Source organism: Herpailurus yagouaroundi, unplaced genomic scaffold, assembly GCF_014898765.1.
Source record: "Herpailurus yagouaroundi ecotype Mexico unplaced genomic scaffold, PumYag 214, whole genome shotgun sequence".
Taxonomy (NCBI): Eukaryota; Metazoa; Chordata; class Mammalia; order Carnivora; family Felidae; genus Herpailurus; species Herpailurus yagouaroundi.
In genome coordinates, this window is record NW_024412445.1 from 67007 (window position 1) to 87940 (window position 20934).

The window sequence follows — 20934 nt, forward strand, 5'->3', positions numbered from 1 at the left end:
GCTACATGCTGACTGTGTGCCCAGTGGGTGCAGGAGGTCCAGTAGGGAGCAGGAGACCAAATCCTGTCCCAGGCCTCAGGGAGAGGCAAATAGTACTGGAATACTCAACTAAGTGAATATCTGTAACAGTCATGCAAGGTTTGAAGAAAGGTAGAGGATGCTATCAGGACACTGGAGGGATATGTTATTAGTGTAGAGTGGACAGAAATTAGGGTTGGCTTCCCAGAGAGTGTGAGTGTGTACCTGGGGTGTTTAGGCCAAGCCATAGCTGAATGCAGAGAGGAGCTGGTCAGCAGTCTTTCATCCCAGACTTCTCTCTGGGCCAGAGCTCCCCCATGTACAGGTTTGAGAGACGCTCTGGATCTGTGGCCTCCACCTTCCTCTGGGCACCTGATCCCCTGATCAGCCTGCTCTTTGGGCTTCTTTATATCAGAGAAGGGGGAACAGTCCTAATTCCCAGGCTGCCCACAGAAGCACACCCGCCAGAATCACAGGAGGGCAATTGGATGTCAGAGAGCTCACACTTAAGGAGGGCTGTGTAGACAAACCTTACTTTGAATTTATCCCATCATCCCCCCTCTCCCTCCCCACAGATGCCATCTTTGGGGGCACACTCCACTAGAACATCTGGTGCTTGAAGCTAACATGCTTTCCCCTGGCCAAAGCTGTCCAGAGACAGAGAGGGTGGCCTTATTGGATGGCAACCTCCTTGTTACAGAGGCAGAGGGACTGCTTTGCAGAATCATGTGTGTTATTATAAAGTAGTTAACCTATCCATATTTTAGGAAGGAAGAAAGGAAAAGAGAGGAGAGGGGAGAGGAACAGAAGGGCATCATCCTCATACCCATCCAGCAAAGTAAACTTTACTGTCCCATCTCACAGATCAGGAAACTGAGGTCAGTACATCTGAGTGTGACAGAGCTGGCTGTGCAGGGAAGAGCCCCTTGTTCATTGAAAAAGGGCCCTGAAAGAATAGGCAAGGCTGGTCCCGACCTGAGCCCATCTCCCTCCCCTCCCCCACCCCTTGGCCAGGTTGGCAGACCTCGTGGAACAGCACCAGGAAGAGCTGGATACCATCGAGGCTCTAGATGCAGGTGCTATCTACACACTGGCCCTGAAGACCCACATGGGCATGTCCATCCAGACCTTCCTCTACTTTGCTGGCTGGTGTGACAAAATTCAAGTGGGGCTGAGGCTCTTGCCCACCAAGTGAGAGCTCACATAGGCCGGCTGGGCTCAGCAGGAAACTCTAGGACAGTGTGTTAGCCTACACACTGCATAACAAATGACCTCAGTTTATTGGTTTAAAACAACCAATCAGCTCACATTTCTGCAAATGGGAAGTTCAGGCAGCCTTGACTGGGTTCCACGCCAGGATTTCACAAGGTCAGTGTCAAGATGTAGCCATACTGGGCTTTATCTGGAGCCCTGGGGAGACCTTGCCTGCAGGCCTATTCAGGTGTTGGCAGAACTCAGCTCCTATTATTGCAGAATTGAAGGTCCAGGTCCTTGCTGGCTGCTGACTGAGGCTACTGCAGGCCTCACTCTGACCCTTACCACTCTCCCATCCCCTTGCCTTTCTCAGGCTTGGCGTCCCTCTTCCATCTGATTCTCTTAAACTGGAGAAAACTCTGCCTTTATGGGGACTCCTGAAGTCATGCTGGGTCCATCTGCATCCTCTCCCTATCCTACAGTCAACTGTGCCATTCTGCATCTTTGCAGAAGGGGTAGTTCACCACCTCCTGGATCCCGGGGATCAGGATGTGACCTTGGGAGCCATTTTCAGAGGTTTGCCCACCAGAGACAGGGATGGATCAACCCTTCCACAGAGATACTCATCACCAACAGGTTCATTGAGGTCTCTGCCAGAAACGGGCTCCATACTTCCTATCTTCTCCAAGGGGCTGAGAGGTGCAGGTGTGATGGCAGGCCTACCTTCTGCTCCTCCTCCTGTTGTTGCATCACTGTTGGCTGGAGCTGGCCCCCACTGGGGCCTCCTGGGCTAGCACAGCCTCCAGAGACAACTTGGCCCCCCACCTCCTCTCTTCTCTGCCCCAGTGTCAAAGCCAGAGGTCTTACATGTACCAGGACCAGTTTCATGTCTGAAGAATCCGCCAGACTCAGTGCAGGAGGCACACCTTGTCCCTGATGGCTGCCTGCTCTGCCTGTATCTGAAGTCCTCAGATGCCCCTGTAATACATTATCTGGTCGATTTGGGTCTCCTACCTGTGTCGGTCATAGGGGTTGCAGGATGCAGAAAAGACCCTGTTCATTTTTGAGCCCCAAGCATAATCTGGCTGCCCAGGGGGAAAGGGGAAGGAAACAATGGAGCCCCCTACCAGTGACTCCCCTTGCTTCTTCCAGGGCTCCACCAGGCCAGGCCAAACTACAACCTAACCTTGACCAGGAAGGAGCCTATTGGGTGAGTCACAGCTCCGGGCAAAGACTCACCACACACTGGGCACTTTTCGTGCAATACGTAGTGTGGGCGCTTATCCCCTTTTTACGTATCTATTGAACTCTATTTATTCATCAATTATTACATGCCATACATTTCAGTTACTATATATAAAACAATGATCAAAAACTGATGGCAATGCCTGTCCTTGGGGCACTTACATTCTAGCAACTAAAACAGCTTTCATGTCTAAAGTAACTGTTCTGGGCAAAAGACTGTTTCAATGACCTTATAAGTACAATTTTACTTACTTGCCACAATTGCCCTGTATCAGTCAGGGTCATAGTGGTAAACAAAGGGTACATCTGAAAAATTTTATCTGAAAAGAGTATAATAATCAAGATGCATACAAATTAAGAACTACACAGAACCAAGGAGCAGGGTAAAAATAATAGAGAAATAGACAAAGGATAGGAACCAGTGCTCAACAGGAGACAGACATCTGTCCAATCAACATAGAAAAGACTAGGAATTGGGGAAATGATGTTAAACCCAGAAGTGAGTGGTCTTGCCTCACCATCAGATGGTCCAAAAGCCTAGGGAGAGAGAAGCCCCCCACACTGCATGTGGCAGAGGGAGGCGAGGGTCCACCTTAGGGAAAGGCAACATGGCAGTGACTGTTCAGTCCCCAAATGTACCTCATCACATGCACAACTATGGTGGCTCACTGACACAGATGCATAAGGATACAAGCCCAAGAATACTCACAGCAGCTGTTCTGGGGCCTTGACAGCAAAACCCTGCACAACCCATGCTGAGTTCTGCAGCCTCCTAACCAGGGCATGGAGTGTGGCTGTGCAAAGGCATGAGACAGAGCTATGGGGACCACATAGAACAGCTCCAGGAGAAACTTGTGTGAGGGAAGCACACTGAGGAATGCCCTCTAAAATCATCTTAAGTGCATCAGTGCCCCAGTGTGGTCAGCACCCATCAGGCATTCCCACCTACCCTGTGCCCCTTACAATGTGGGGCTTCCGTGATCTCCCAGCAGGGACAACACATCCCTGTGGATGGTGGTCAAGGGCACTCAGCTTCCTTGGGAATGTGTGGGTGTGTCAGAAGGAGAATGTGTTCAGATGTCATTTGCATCAACATAAATGAGTACAGATGAACACACCAGGTCCTGAAGGACAGGCCTGCTGGTGAGGGTGACCCCTGTCAGGACAGTGGGCTATGGATGCAGGAAAACGCTGTCCTGTAGCCCCCAGAGAGGGGGAGTCTTGGGGGAGCACATAGCACTGGCTCCAGGGCAGGGGTTCCCACCCAACCTTCCCCCCAGAGGACACAATATGGAGGCGGTGCCCCAGGACAGGCCCCCACAACAAAGAGCTACCCTGCCAAGGTGTCAGTGTTTAGAGTGAGAGCCCTGCATAGCCCGCGTGCTTGGAGCCCCTTCTTTAGGTGCAGGCCTTGAGATGGGCAGGGCAAGGGGACCAGGGCTCACCTGGCTGCCAGTCACAGGAATCTATAAAGTCACAGATCTTCCAGAGGCTTCCCAGTGAGTCTGTCCCCATCAGACTGAAGACACTGATGTGGAGCATCCCAGGTAGTTGGGGGACTGGGGAAGTTGTCCCTATATGGGTGGGTTTATGCATCTGCTAGAGCTGCCACAACAAAGTACTGAAACTAAGAGACTCAAGCAGCACATATTTGTTGCCTCAGCATTCTGGAGCTGGAAGTTCCAGATTCAGGTGTCAGAGTGTGGGTTTCTTCTAAGGGTATGAGGGAGAATCTGCTCCAGGCGTCTCCCCCAGCTTCTGGTGGTTCACAGGCAATCTTGGGTGTTCCCCGATCTCTGACCTCATGTTCACATGGTGTCTTCCCTCTGCATGTCTGTCTCTTCACATGGCTCTGTTTTTATAAGGACATCTGTGATATTGGGTTACGCACCCACCCCATTGCAGTATGACCTCATCTTAACTAATTATATCTGGGATGGCTCAATTTCCAAATAAGGATGTTCTGGATTTAGGATTTCAACTGTGGACTTTGAGAAGTACAGTTCAGCCATGACAGTGGGACTTCCCGATGTCTTTTCTCCTTTGGAGCCCCCACAACCCTGATGACCTCACCCACTTCCTGTGAACATTCATAGTGCTCCCTCTGCATTCTCATCCTGCTGGGTCTGCTGGGTCTTCTGGGTGTACATGGGGGTGGGGAGTGGCTCTCCAAACCCTTGGGTGCACTCTGTTGTTCCTAGGATGGTGTGCTGGCCCCCAGATTGTCCTGCCCTCAGCCTTTACACATGCTTTTCCCCCGCCTAGGTTCAGCTAAGAAGTCCTCTTTTTGAGAAACATTCTGTGGCGATGATGATCATTAATATGATGAAGAAAACAAGTTAGGTAGTCTGAGCGGCTCTGTGTGGACCGGCTCATTAATTGTCTGACATGGACAAAGACAGTGCCCTGTGTTTTACAGGAGTCAGGGGGAAAGCAGGGCCTCATGCCTGCTGGGACTACATGTGTCATCATTAGGCTCTGCAGGACCATGAGGGGCTTCCTTTTGATGGAGACACTGCTCAGCCAGAGGATTTCTCTGGGACCAAGGGGCACACTGACACTGGGTACTACCTCTTAATGCAAAGCAGACAAGCCTTATTAAGCCTCCCCAAGATGACTGCTTCCTTCTCTCCATGGGACTGCCCCCTGGTCTCACACCCAAGAGGACCCTCACTAACTTCCTCCTGGCCCACCCATTGATCCCAACCCTCTACCATACTCTCTCAGCCCACCTGGGTGATCCCTGGCTTTCTCCCAGGCCCTGCCTGCTGTCAACTCCCAAACTGCCTGGTGTCATGCCCTACTGGACTGTCCTTAGACAGGTCTCACAACTCTGATGAGACACCATGTTCCCTGTCATTGTGCCCTGCCAGGAAAAGGGACTACTACCACCCTGGACATACTGCTCCATCAGGGACTGGAAAGGCAAGGGTGAGCTCTCTCAGGGGGACCTTGGGCACCATATCACAACACCTGGAGTGGAATGGGTGTCAAGCTTGGGATAGAGGAAGCAGGTGCAGTCTGGCACCCAGACTGACTGGAGAGATGAAGACCCACTTCTTTTGTACGATAGGGTCTGTGGTATCATCCATGCCCTGGAACTCCCCCCTGATAATGCTCTCCTGGAGGACAGCTGCCTGCATGGCTGCTGGGAACACAGAGGTGATCAAGCCTGCCCAGGTGGGCCTGGGTGTGTTCCAGACGGGGCCTATTGGCTGTAGAGGAGAAGACAGGTGGCTTGTTGGGCCCTTTGTGCACCCAGGACTACACTCCCTGAGTGTAGAATGTATGAACATTCAAGAAGGATCCAGGCCTGGCCACAAGGCTGGAGCTTGCCAGGAGAAGGCACTGGAAGATATAGGAGGTGGTGGGCCTTACTCACCGCTTTCCACTGGAGCTATGGGGAAGCTGGGTGGGTTGGCACTACCCACTATGATGGGGCTTACCCTGGAGGGTCCTCCTGGCATGACTGCTTCTCCCTGCTTGCTACCTCAGCTGCTGGGAGGGGAAGGCAGAGCCCCACTTCCCAATCCTTCCTGACCCAGTCTTCTTCTCTGCCTCCCTGGGTGACTCCACTCACAGCCTTGAAGTTTGCAGAGCTGGCCTTGAAGGCTGGCATTCCCAAGGGCATGGTCAACATCCTCCCTGGATCTGGTAAGGGATATGGACAGAGGTATCTGGAGGCTCCGGGGATCCAGGAAGTCAGAGATGCACTTGGTCAGAACAGGGCTTGCTGCATGATGTGCTCTAGTGGAGCAGAGTGATCGGGAGCCCAGCGATCCAGTGGGGGTGGCCAGCCTGGTGGGGAGATGGCCCTCTTCCATGGTGGGAGAGACCCAGACCTGAAAGGGTTCTAGCTTTCAAATGTTTCCCCAAATGTTTTCCATTTGTGTGTGTGTGTGTGTGTGTGTGTGTGTGTGTGTGTGTATACATGCACTGGAATAACTTTACATAACTTGGGAATGATTATATTTAAGAGATTTTATCTGTAGAACATTCTAGGCTTAGAGCATTTAGGGAGGTATTACATGAATTGCTTATTTAATTTCTTCTGTGTTTAGTGGTCTGGTTTATTGGAAATGTCCCTTCTTTCACACATTTAATATATAGTGGCATAGAGTTGTATTAATAATTTCTCATAATTAATTCCTTTTTTGATTCTCCCTTTGATTTTTATGATATCCCCTTATACTTTTCACTTTTTCTTTCTCTTTTCAAATTGGCTAAATTTGTGAAAAGTTCTTGTTTGTTCCTGTACACCCCTCAAAAAACAAAACAAAACAAAACAAAGAGCTCTCGAATTTCTTACCCATCCCATTGCTATTCCTTCTTATTTTTTCTGCTTTTGTCATTTTTATTTCTTTCTGTGTTCTCCTGTGTGGTTTTTTGGTAACCTTTTGAGTTGAAAGTTTAATTCATTTATATTTTTTTGTCATTTAAAGGAAAGCATTTAAAGAAAACCTTGGTGAAACCTCATACCTTTTTATTAATATTTTCATTATTATAAATGCCCCTATTTATTTCCATAATAGTTTTTTTTTTAATTTTTTTAATGTTTATTTATTTCTGGGACAGAGAGAGACAGAGCATGTGTGGGGGAAGGGCAGAGAGAGAGGAGACACAGAATCCTAAACAGACTCCAGGCTCTGAGCTGTCACCACAGAGCCCAACTCAGGGCTTGAACTCGTCAACCATGAGATCGTGACCCAAGCTGAAGTCGGATGCTCAATCTACTGAGCCACCCAGGTGCCCCTTCCATAATAGTTTTTGCCTTAAAGTTTGCTTCATCTGTTTTAGCACAACTACTCTAGCTTTCATATGGTTTTTGTCTGCATGATGTATTTTTTTCATCCCTTTACTTGCAACGTATTTATATCTGAAGTCTCCTTGGACAGCATATATATGGATCTTGTTTTGATCCAGTATGACAGTCGCTGACTTTCTGACTGGATTGTTTAATCCATTCACATGTACGGTGATTATTGATATAGTGGATTGATGTATGCCATTTTACTTTTTGCTTTCTGTGTCTCCTGTCTTTTGTTTCTATTTCTCTTTTATGGCCTTCTTTACATTAGTTAATATTTTCTAGTGTAACATTTTAATTATTTTAATGATTTTTTCAAAATAGAATTTTTCGTTATTTTACCAGTGGTTTCTCTAAAATTTACCATACGCTTCTTAATTTATCAGAAAATACTCCATATTTATGCTAATTTAATTCCAGGGAAATATATAAATACTACTCCTCCATAGCTCTATCACCTCTGTGGTGTTATATCACATATTTTTGTGCACACATCACATTGATATATGTTACAAACCCAATAGTACACTGCTATAACTTTATAGAATTTTATATAGAGAGAATTATAATTTTAATTCTCTCATATATAATTTTATATGAGAGAAGTTAAAGAGAAAGGGGAGCAAATATATAATTACATAGCTTGCTGTATTAATCTTATTTACATTTCTGGTTCTTTTCATTTGTTCCTGTTGTTGAGTTACTCGGGTATCACTTCTTTACTCCATTTCAGTTTTGCTCCCGCCTACCTCCTTTCTGCTATTATTGTCAAATATATTTCATTTATATATGTTGTAAATCCAACAATACAATTATATACACATTGTTTTTATACATTTTCTTTTTAAATCAGTTAATAAAAGAAAGAAAATATGCATTTAAGCTGTCTTTTATAATTATATAATTACCTTTCCTGGTGCTCTCTGATGGATTACTGTCTGAGTCACTTGCTTTCAGCTTGAAGAACTTCCCTCAGTATTGCTCATAAGGTGGGTCTGCTAGCAACAAATTATCTAAGCTTTTGTTTATATGGAAATGCCTTTATATTTTGCTTTTATTTTCTGAAAGATAACTTTGCTAAATATGAGATTCTTGGTTTGACAGTTTTGTTCTTTCAATGTTTGGAATGTATCATCCCACTACCTTCTGGCCTCTATTGTTTCTGATGAACAATAAAATGTTTCTGTTAATCTTATTGGGGTTCCTTTATATATGATTAATCATTTTTCTCTTGCTGCTTCCAAAATTTTATTTTGTATTTGTTTCTCACCATTTTTACTAAGACGTGTTTGAGAGTGGACCTCCTTATGGTTATTTTACATGAAATTCATTGAGCTTTGTGGATTTTTAGACTAACGTTTTTCATCAAATTTGGGATGTTTTCAGCCATTATTTATTCTAACATTTTTCTCTGCTACTTTCAGTTTTCCTCTCTTTCTGGAACTCTCATTATGCATATATTGGTGTGTTTGATGGTAACCCACTCCTTTCTGAGGCACTTTTCATTAAAAAATTAATTTTTCTGGTTTTTAGATTGCATAATGTCTATCTTAAAGTTCACTCTTCTGCCATTCAAACCTACTGTTGAGCCACTCTACTGATTTTTTTTTATTTCAGTTACTGTACTTTTTAGTTCCAGAATTTCTACCTGGTTCTTAAAAAGTTTTGTTATTGATATTGTCTACTTGACGAGACAAGTGTGGTCTTTATGCATGGTTTCCTTTAGTTCTTTTAACATATATATAATGGCTGCTTGGCATCTTTGTCTGTTGAGTATGACATCTGGCCCCACTCAGCTTATATTGTCTGCTTATTTTTTCTTTCCTGTGATGGGTTATACTTTCCTATTTCTTTGCATGCATCATAGCTTTGTTAAAAGCTGAACAATTTAGGTAATATATTGTACCAGTGCTGGGTACTGATCCTCTTTTTTCCCTTTGCAACATTCATTTTCGTTTTTTCCTTGTTTATGTCTTCAGTGACTTGGCTAGGCTATTTGAGTGAAGTCTATTTTCCCTGTGGTGTGTACCCAGTGATGTCACTCATCAGGGACATAGCCCTGAGCATGGGATGATAGCAGTTTTAGCAGGGCTCTCTATGACTCTCTGTTTTCCTGGTCTCTCTGTTGCTATTTGCCTTTTTGGTGTAATACTCAGAAGTTCAGCTCAGCTGACTGCAATCTGGTTGCTCTATTGTTTTCAACAATGCTCTGGGGCATCAATTGCTCTATGATAGTACCTAATTAAATTTGGACTCCTTTGCCAGGGTAGTTTTTGAGGTCAGCCTTTGAGGTTTGTTTCTACCCAGAGGGCTCTTCTCTGGTTCTCTCTGGTAAACTAACTGACCTGTGGTTTACCTTAATGCTGTCATAGAGCTATCAGCCTTCTCTTAAATGTTCATCCCCAAGATCTCTGTTGTTTTTGAGAATGCCCTTAAAATTGAACTTCACTACACAGTTTCAAATAAAGTCAGTGCCTTTTGGGAGCTCTCTGTTCTTACAGAAATCTTCCCCTGCCCCAAATCTCTGAACCTCTGGCACAGGTGATGGGTCCTATGAGGGAGCTGGGGCTAAGCAGATGAGGTCCCAGTAGTCTCAGCCTGCCACACCTGGGTTAGAGCCTTCACTTTATGAGTGGGGACTAGGTGGAAGCCATACTTATCAGGAATTTAGCCTCTGAAACACAGAGTTGGGGGCACCTGGGTGGCTCAGTCAGTTAAGCATCCAACTTCCGTTCAGGTCATGATCTCGTGGTCTGTGGGTTCAAGCCCCACATCAGGCTCTGTGCTGACAGCTCAGAGCTGGGAGCCTGGAGCCTGTTTCATGTTCTGTGTCTCACTATCTCTCTTCCCCTCCCCTGCTCATGCTCTGTCTCTCTGTGCCTCACAAAACTAAATTTTAAAAAATGTCTTAAAAAAATTAAAACACAGAGTTGGAGAAGATGAAAAATGGTGATGGCCTGCCCCTCCTGATGAGATGTCATATCCCTGGACTGGGAGCAGGAGGAGAGGTACCCTGCCTTCCTGACCACACCTGTCTGGGGTGGAGTTTCTACCACCTGGATGGAGAGAATTGTTCATGGCTCAAGTACCATAGACTCTCATTGTTCTTACTGAGATTTGGTAGATTTACTTGAATAAATGTTTCTTCATTTGCTTAAATGGGAGTTTATGAAAATTTTCAGAGATTGTATATGGTTGTTTTTTTTATAAATCATTTTCACCAGTTATGGTTATTTCCCTGGGAATTGCCAACAGGGCTCCTCATACTAGTCTCAGCAGTGACTCCAACCTCATGCCTTTTGAATTTATTGTGTTCATATTTGTATTATTCTTAAATAACATACAATTATAGTTTTGATATCTTTGCTGACCCAGTAAGACTTAAAAAAATCCAATTGTTTTCTTCTTAAATTCTGTTCCTGTGTTTCTAGTTTTATTATGTCATGGTCAGAGAATATGTCCCTTGGTATTTGTTTGCTAGTGCTGCCATAACAAAGTACCACAAACTAGATAGCTTAAGCAACAGAATCATACTGATCAAGGAGACTAGAAATCATAGATGAAGGTGTCATTAAGGCAATGCTCCCTCTAATGGCTCTAGAGACAATCCTTCCTTGCCTTTTCCTAGCTTTAGAAGCATCACTGATTTCTGCCTTGATCTTGACATGGTGCTTTGTCTCTATGTGTGTCTGTATTCAAGTCCCCTCCCATTTTTTTTAAGGTTTATTTATTTGTTTGGACAGAAGAATAATAAGAGAGAGAGAGAGAGAGAGAGAGAGCCAGAAGGGGAGGGGCAGAGACAGAGGGAGAGAGAGAATCCCAAGCAGGCTCCACACTGTCAGTGCAGAGCCCAATGTGGGGCTCAAACCCACAAACCATGAGATAATGGCCTGAGCGGTAAGCAAGAGTCAGATGCTCAACCAACTGAGCCACCCAGATACCTCTCAAATTGTGTCAAAGGACACCATTGACCTAATAAATCCATTACTGGGTTAAGGCCAACTCTAATGATGTCATTTTAACTAATTACATCTGCAACAGCCCTATTCCCAAATAAAGTCACATTCTGAGGATATCAACATATGAACGGGGGAAGACACAATCCAACCCATAAAAGCCTATAAACATTCTGCTTTCTAAAATGGAGAATTTCTGGGGCACCTGGATAGCTCAGTCAGTGGAGTGTGTGACTCTTGATCTCAGGGTTGTGAGTTCAAGCCTCACATTGGGTATAGATATTACTTAAAAACAAAACCTTTAAAACGGGAAAGTTCTCTTTTTTTGATGTCCTTTTTAAAAACGTTTATTTATTTTTGAGTGAAAGACGGAGATTAAGCAGGGGAGGGGCAGAGAGAGAGAGACAGAGACAGAGAAACAGAATCCGAAGCAGACTCTCATCTCTGAGCTGTCAGCACAGAGCCCAACGTGGGGCTCAAACCAACAAGTTGTGAGATCATGACCTAGGCTGAAGTCAGATGCTTAATCAACTGAGCCACCCAGGTGCCCCTAAAATGGATAATTTCTTTGTGATCTGATATATGATACATTCTTGCAAATATTTATTGAACAGCCTAAAATAGTGATGATGATTATTATTATATACACTTTATTTTTCAGAGCAGTTTAAGGCTTACAGAAAAATGGAGTAAAAAGTATAGACAGTTCCCATATACCTCATATCCTCATGTGTCTACAGCCTCCCTCGCTATAGACATCACACACCAGAGTGGTACATTTGTTACAATTGACAAACTTACACTGACACATCATTATCACCCAAAGCTCATAGTTTTCATTAGGATACACTCTTGGTGTTGTACATTCTATGACTAATGTTATGACATACTTCCACCATTGTGGTATCATATGGAATAGTGTCACTGCCCTATGACTTCCCTGTGCTTCACCTACTTTGCCTCCCTCCCTCCACCCCTGGCAACCCCCAATCTTTTACTGTCTCCATAGCTCTGCCTTTTCTAGAACATCATATATTTGAACTCATATAGTATATAGTCTTTTCAGATTGGCTTCTTTCACTTATTAATATGCATTTAAGTTTCTTCCACATCTTCTCATGGCTTGATAGCCCATTTCTTTTTAGGGTTGAATAATATTCCACTGCCTGGATGTTCCACAGATTATTTATCTATTCACCTACTACTGAAGGACATCTCAGTTTCTTCCATGTTTTGGCAACTATGAATAAAGCTGCTATAAACATCTATATGTAGTGTTTTCTGTAGACATAAGTCTTCAACTCATTTGGTAAATACCAAGGAATGTGATTGGTGGATCTTATGCTAAAGTTATGTTTACTTTTGTAAGAACTGACCAAACTGTCTTCCAGAGCAATTGACCTACTTTGCATTCCTACCAGCAATGAATGAGAGTTCCTCTTGCTCCACATCCTCTCCAGCATTTGGTGCTGTCAATGTATTGGATTTTGGCCATTCAAATAATTGTGTAGTGGTGTCTCACTGTTGTTTTAATTTGCAATCCCTAATGACATATGTTGAGCATCTTTACATATACTTATCTGCCGTTTGTATATCTTCTTGATGAGGTATATGTACAGATACTGCCTGTACAATTTTTTAATTTGGTTGTTTATTGTCTTAGTGTTGATTCTTTTTTGAGATCTTTGTATATATATATATTTTAAACTTTTTTTTTTGGGGGGGGGGTCAGAGAGAGAGGGAAACAGAGAATTTGAAGCAGACTCCAGGCTCTGAGCTGTCAGCACAAAGCCTGATGTGGGGCTCAAAACTCACAACCGTGAGATCATGACCTGAGACAAAGTCAGACACTCAACCAACTGAGCCACACATGTGCCCCAAGATCTCTGTATATTTTGGATAGCAGTCCTTTATCAGATGTGTCTTTTGCAAATATTTTCTTTCCCAAACAGTTACTTTCTTTTTAACAAGAATGGTGGAATGGAATTAGTATCTTAACTATCTATAGAGGATGAGAGTGTCCCAATTCAAACCTACTGAACCAGAATCTTCACAGGTTCACGTTAGTACATGCAGTTTTACAAGCTCAGAGGCAGGGGAGCCATGGATATGGAGGGGCCAACTGGGTGGAGGAGCCCAGGATTAGGTAATTGATAAGGTGGGGAAGGGAAGTATCAAGATCGACTCCTAGGTCCTGGCTTGAACAACTGGTTGCAAGGAGAGGTTGTTTACTGAAATGGAGAACCCAGAAAAATAACATGTATTGGGAAAGATTAAGAGTTCAGTTTCAAAAATGTTGAGTTTGAGAGGCTGCAAAGCATCCAAGTGGAGGTGGTGAGCAGTCAGAGGAATCATAAATGGATCCAGATCACAGACAGATTGAGAAGATAAAAATTGCATTTGAAAAGGTGAGCCAGGGTGAGGTAAATTTGAGGAGACAGTATGTGTTGAAAAAAGGAGAAGATGACCTTATTTTAACATACTCACCTCTTTAAAGACCCTGTCTCCAACCACAGTCAGGTCTGAGGTTCTAGAGGTTAAGACTTCAGCATAATGAATTTTGAGGGCACACATTCTGCCCATACCAGGGAGTAAGTAAGCCCTGGGCACAGAGGGCACTAAGTACTGGGGGTGCACAGCCCAGAGGCCTGGCCTAAAGAGGCACATGTGAGGGGTAGCAGAGCTTGTACCTCGCCCTCAGCACCTGCTGGCTGCCATGACTCCTTCACTCACTCCAACCTGCAGGCCCACTGGTTGGCCAGAGACTCTCAGACCATCCTGATGTGTGGAAAATTGGGTTCACAGGTTCCACGGAGGTGGGAAAACACATCATGAAAAGGTACGTGGTTGGAGGTATCTCTGGTCACAGTGTGGAGAAGTAGACAGTGCTGTATGTGAGCTTGAGGCAGGCCCGAGTCTGGTGTCTGAGTTTCTGACCAGCCCCTGGTAAGGCCAGTGCAGCTGCTCTATGGAGTGCACTTAGACCCGGGGCTGCTGGAGATTCCGTGCAATTTGGGGCCTTGAGCATGCATGGCCGCTTGGGACAGAGCTGCTCTGAATTGAGATGGGCTTCAAGTGTGAATGGCCCACTGGATTTTGAAAACTTAGTGCACAAATAGCTCATTAATAACTTTATATTGATGACAGGTTTAAATTTATTTTTATGAATTGTGCTAAATTAAATACATTAGAATTAATTTCATTGGTTTCTTTTTAGTTTTTCTTTTAAAACTAAAAGGAAGTTACTTTAGTTTTTTTAGTGGTAGTGAGAAAAAATGCTGTTACATTTGTGGCTGGTATTTGAGGCTTTTGCTCTATTCTGTTGGACAGCCCTGTTCTAGAGCATCATTTTGTCTCTTATTCCTGGTATTTGCCTCACATCAGCTGGGGTTCTATTTCTGGCTCTGTTACAAATTCATGATATGACCGGGGCCAAGCTCTGACCCTTCCAGGCCTCAGTTTCTCCACCAGTTGAGTGAAAGTAGTTTTCATGCTCCATGGTGCTGGTTTGTGCAGCCAACAAGCTTGGGGCTACAGACAGGGCTGTACTGCAGCAAGGTACCTTGTACCCCTGCCTGTCCCAAGACGAACCCTGGGTGCCTGAGCACCACCGCACTGAAACTGAATTCTGGGGATGGGTTTCAGGCATGTGTACTTGAGTGAGAGGTACAGAGAGGAGCTGGAGCTTCTGTTGGGCATAGTGACGCCTTTCTCTGAGGTCACGAGACCACCCACCACTGCCTGTGCTGTAAGACTCCTGAGTGAGACCTCCCAGTGTGTTGGAGAACAAGAAGCCGGGGGCACAGTAAGAATGTCCTGAAGGAAAGGGACAGAGCAGCAAGAAACTGAAAGCAGTTTCATTCCCAGGATGGAAGGCTGCTGGGACTGCTCGTTCAGTCCAGAAGGACATCATACAGGCTCCAGGCCTGGGGATAAGAATGTTTTGTCTGGTGCCAGATGTACTCATGACCCAGTATGGAATACACTGCAGGTGCATGACCTGTCAAGATGCCAAATACTATGTTGTATGTGCTTGCTGTTATCAGATAATTTGCAAAAATAAAAGAGGCTTGAGCCAGGGGACTGATACTTGGGCTGCTGGAGAGTCTTAGCCCCCTGCTTTCCAATTCTCTCATCACTGCATCTTTAGGACCTATTTCTCTACACCAGAGCAATCCAGCTACAACATGACAATTCCATAGGGAGAAAGGTTCTCTTGTGTTAGAACATCACCTTATTGTAGCCCCCAATGCAGAGCAGTGTTCTTTTTCCCTGAGACACTTCTGCAGCCCCTGACTCTGCTCTCCAGGGGGCCTCTCTATGCCCTGAAAGATGGGGTTCTCACCTCTTGGCCCCACACAAGCCCTCTGGGGGCCAGGATGCATCCTGGGCTCTGGCGCTTTCCTTGAGTAGACACCATGTTTGTGCTGATCACAGCAGCTTTACATGGTATCTTTTCTGGGCCAGGAGCCACAGCCAGTGTGGCTGGTAGAGTGTATCTTTAGAGTCAGTGGAGGCTGACATCAGAGCCTGTGAATGGGGCCAGGCAGAGCTACTCTGATGCTTTTTGAGTGCAGCAGAGCAAGCCTCAGCATTGAAGAAAGGGAGGCTGGTGGTGGTGCAGGACTGATGGATGGGGTGCAGATGGATGGATGAGGGAATGGGGCCAGAGCTTACTGCAAGTAGTCACAGCAGCTGATTTACTTGTCCTTATTCAATAGCTAGCTGGTCTTCCCAGTGCTGTGTAGGTGATAGTTCTATGTGAGTACGTATGTGCTAGGGTGAGTGAGGGCTCAGTAAATGTCAGCTCTGAGGACTCCAGGGCAGGAGGGCTTGGATGGGTGTCTTGTGGCTCTGGGGCTGCCATCTTCTAGGGACTTTCCAAGACCCCTGATGCTGGCTCCTGAGATGGGAGCCTTCTTCCCAGGTAAGTCCTGAGCAAGGAGAACCCCTCCCCACTCCCACCCCGTGCCATGCCTGTGTTTCACTGGCCCACTCCTGTGAGTGTCCATTTGCGGACACTATCAATAAGTCCACTTTGTGCCCACTGATGCAACATGCACAGGACCCACAACTTCTCTCTGTTTGCACCCGTCACTAAAAATCTAAGAGGCCAAAGGCCTTGTGGCACTGCAGCCACCCCAACAGGTCCTGTGTTTGGTTTATTTATTGGATAAACACAGCTGCATGACCAGACAAATGCCTGTCCACCCCAGTGGGGCTTATGCTTTATGGGCAGGGTCAGACACAAATACACTGCACAGCAAAACACATCAGACGTGGAGCTCAGGAGCATGCAATTTATAGGGAGCAGTCAGGGCAGGCACCCCAGCAAGAGAACATTGGAACAGAGGCCAGAAGGAAGTGAAGAAGGAGCTTCAAGGATATGTGAAGCAGGAACGATCCCAAGGGGCTGAAAGCAAAGGCCCTGTGATGGGCGTGAGCCTGGGTATGGAGGAGGAAGAAGGCAGCGGTGTGGAAAGGGAAGGGAGAGCTGATGAGCATGGGGGTGGGGAGAAGCCCCCTCTGGCCCTCTGTTTGCTTTTTGAGTACAGCATGCTTTGGAGCTTCCCTTGGCCCCTCCATCTGGAGCTCCTGTGTCCCCATCTCCCAGGGACCCAGTCCTACCAACCTCTGTCCCTTTCAGCTGCGCCCTGAGTAACATGAAAAAGGTCTCCCTGGAGCTGGGCAGGAAGTCACCCCCCATCATCCTTGCTGACTGTGACCTCAGCAAGGCTGTGCAGATAGTGAGGACCACCTGCAGGTGGACGTGGGGTGCCCATCTCTGATTCCACAGTCAAACTCACACATTTGGCCTAGACTGGCAGGAAGGAGCCTAGGGGACAAAGAATGACATATGTCTTCCAGAAAAAAAACACTTCCCAAGAAGTTTTGTGACTGTCAGAATTACCAAGATCAGCTTCACAGAATAGGAAATGTTAGCCATATTCCCATCTGTTCTGATATCAGCATGAAAACCTCTCCTTTTTGCTGTGTCTGTTTGTCCAGCTCCACCACTGACTCACTGGGCAGCCTCAGGCAAGTTACTTAACCTTTCTGGGCCTCATGTTCTCACCTGTATGATGGGGAGAATACACCTATGGTTGTTATAGGGATTCAACAAGCTATTAAGTCCGAAGGGCTTAGAAGATGTGGCAGGTGCTGTGTGTCAGTTGTTCTTATGTTTGTATTGTCACTGTCATTGTTATGCCTCAGTCCCCCTCTCCATACCTTCAGGAGCAAGCCAGTAAGGCCATGTTCCACCAGTGCCCAAATATGCCCCATTCCATCTAACCGTCACTGTGCCTTGGAGCACAATGTGACACCCAGCATGGACATGAAAGGGAGTGCAGCCTCAGATAGGGAAATTGAGGGAGGCCAGTTCATCAGCCCAAGGGTCTTGGCCCTGGTGCTAAGGCCATTGCTGCAGGGCCAGCAACCCAGGCCATGTCATTGGTCAGTGCAATCCCAGCTTCCATGAGAATCAAGCTTGACACAGAGCAGTCAGGCTCATACGCCTCCTCTGGCTGACCACATAGGGCTCCCCAGGGCAAAAATACAGGTCCCTTTGAGGAGTGTCCCTCTGAAGACACTTATTCTAGATCCCTGCCAGGAGTTCTCTCAGGCCTGAGCTGGCACCCTGTCCCTCCCGAGACATGGGGCTGCTGCCTGCTCCAAGCTAACAGACCCTCCAGGCTCAGCCCCAAGAGGGTGAGCTCTGACTCCTCCTGTATCACCCCAGGGAACACGCCTTCATACAGGGTCTCCAGGCTCACTCCCTGACTCCCTCTTGTCCTCCACTCTCTGCAATGCAGACACAAGTGTCCCCAGGGGATGGGACTCATCTCCCCTCTTGAGGTGAATGAGTAATGAGTGGAGCTGGTATGCCCAGCGCTGGCTGGGCCTGGCCCACCATCCCATCAAAGGTCAGGATATACACATTCCTCCCTTACCCTATAGGAAGGGGGTACCTGGGGCTAATGGGATGTGGGGGGGGGGCTGATGCCTTGGGAGAGGTTGTAAGCCAGCATCCTTATCCATTCTCTGAAGGGGATGAGCTGTGTCTTCTTCAACAAAGGCAAGAACAGCATTGCAGCAAGCCAGCTCTTCGTAGAGAACTCAATCCACAACCACATTGTACAGAAGGTGGTAAGTTCTTCTGCAGTCTTCATTGGGGAGACTTGGGCTGCAGGGGGTTGGGGGCAGGGAGGCAGGCTTGGGCCAGGCAGAGTCAGGCACTGTTCATCTGAGCAAGGAAACCATCAGGCAAAGCTGTATCATTTTACTGATTTTTATTATTTCAGCAAGAAATAACAACCCTGCAGCTCACACTGACATAACCAAAAAGGGTCTGTGCTAGGGTAGGTCCACAGAAGTGAAGCCTGAGCCAGGAATTCAGGTGTATGTGGCTCACTAAGGGTGCGCTCTCAGATCAAGCCTGGGAGGTGGGAGGAACCAGGAAAGGACAGAGACAGGACATGATCTCAAGTGACATCCAGCCCTAGCCTGACCCACACATAGGAGCTCTGGAGCAAGAAGGACAACTCTTAAGTATACCCCTGGGGTCAAGGGGACAGGCTTTCAACCCCTGTCAACAGTTGTTGTCTTTGAGTGTCCATGGACTAGAGGAGTTCTCCCTAGGACCTGAGACCATCAGCAGCTGCTTCTCATGGCTGCTGCAGGATGGGTGCCCATAGATAAAGAGGATGTGGCATTGTGCTGATAGCATAGAACCAGAGGGGAAGTCACCCTGTCCCCACTGACTGTTAGAAAAGGCTGTGGGGGAGGATGCTGGTTGGGTCCCAGGTCCATCCCTGGCCCATTCAGTGATTGCAGGACCCACAGGGCTCTGGTTGGCTCAGCTTCAGCCAAGAGCCCTTCCCCACATCCTGATCACAGTGGGTAAGAGAGGGGATGCTGGAACAACAACCACTACATGCAGGTTTAAAGGACTGTATTTACGAAGGCAGGAAAAAATGAAAGAACAGGACTGAGACAAGGCACGGCAGGTGTTAGGAAGGAGTTCTGGAGAGGGTCTTTTTTTTTTTTTAGAGAGAGAGAGAGAGAGCACGTGTGGTTGAGTGGCGGAGGCACAGACAGAGAGGGAAAGAGAGAGAATCCCAAGCAGGCTGTATACTGTCAGGGCAGAGCCCAGAATGGGGCTCGATCCCACAAACAGTGAGATCAGTACATGATTCAAAATCGAAAGTCAGACGCTTAATCCATGGAGCCACCCAGGTGTCCCTGGAGAGGGTCTTGCATAATGGGTAAAAATATGAAACGCAGGGAGAAAAGGAGCAGACCTTCTAGAAGGGAGTGTAACAGCTTTTTCCATGTCATAAGCTATCCCCAAACTTAGTGGCTTTGGTAAATGCTGTTTGTGCAGTTACAGTCCTGCGGGTTGGCACCATGGGCACCAGCCCAGGTTCACCTGAGGTTGGCTCGTGTATCTGTGGCTGACAGGGGCACTGGTGGCTGCACCGGGAAGGCTCATCTTTGTCCTTGTGTTGCTTCCTCTCACAGTGTGTGCTTGGGCACATGCAGGGCCAGCGGCAGGATTCCCAAGAGTGAGAGCAGGAGTTGAGAGCCCTCTTGGATCTCTCAAAGGTTGTTCGTGCCACATTCTACCTGCCAAAGCAAGTCACAGGCCACCCCAGTTTGAAAGGGTGGGAAACCAGCTCCACCTCGATGGGAAGTGCATACAGTGGTGTCCACTTATATAACCCACTGTAGTTTGGGAGCTGGGAAACCTGGCTGAGCAAGTCCTTTGCTGTGACATGCCCAGCACAGGAATAGCTGAACCTGGGACACGGATGGAGAATCATGATGGAGGGGGTGGCTCACTGAGCAGATGTGGTTATGGGGAGCACAACCCTTCTGGAGACTACAGGGGAGTCATGAAACTCCCACAGGGTGAGGCAGGGGTCAGAATTCCAGGATAACTCTCAGGATCATCTCAGTTCCCAAATACAGCAAGGGAGAAGTGCACCCAGGACGCTCAGCACTATTGCTCTTGGAATCCTAGGGACATAGGTTGGAGGGTGGCCAAGTGACAGCAGAGAAGGGGAGCAAAGCAGAAGATGGGGACCCCTTTCAGCACAGAGAAGTAAGGGGTTCTTGGTGAAAGGGCAGAGGGTGTTCCTTGGGGACTTGAGTGTCTGCTGCATCTGATTAGGCCTGTCTGGAGTGTGTGTGCAGAGCCTGAATGGAGGGGTGAGACAGCCCTCGCCTCAGAGGTAGAGGAGATGGCCAGTCAGACCTGACCTTGATGCAGCCACAGGGAGGGTGTAGATGACCTTGTTTGATTTTAGGAAACCAAGGAAGGAGCCTGGAGAGAGAAAAATGGAAGAGGTGGATCCTAGCCTGGAGGCCAGAAGTTCTGATGTCTACATCCCACTGGTTATGCCACCTGAGTTCTTTTCCATAGCACAGCATCCCATACTCAGGAGCTTTTTTGACTCTCTGCACTCAGCCTCAGAATCCATCAGACACTATATGGCACATCCTTTAAGGAGATCCAGACCCACATCTCCAGGCGGCAAAGCCTAGACCTACTTTTCGGTTGTCTGAGGCAACAGGGAAGACTTCCTGGAAGGAGGTGGCCTTGAAGCTGGGCCCTGCAGCAGGCAGAAGTGGGAGCAGGAGTGGGTGGACTCAAGGCCCAGATGCCTCTGCTCCACTCTTACATTGGACGCCTCTGCTCCACTCTTACAT

General features: G+C 46.9%; 1 pseudogene; it reads left to right on the plus strand.

The window, feature by feature from the left end:
* The first annotated feature begins 1032 nt into the window (after positions 1-1032).
* The window catches only part of LOC121017024 (cytosolic 10-formyltetrahydrofolate dehydrogenase-like), a 25059-nt pseudogene continuing 5157 nt past the window's right edge, over positions 1033-20934 (plus strand).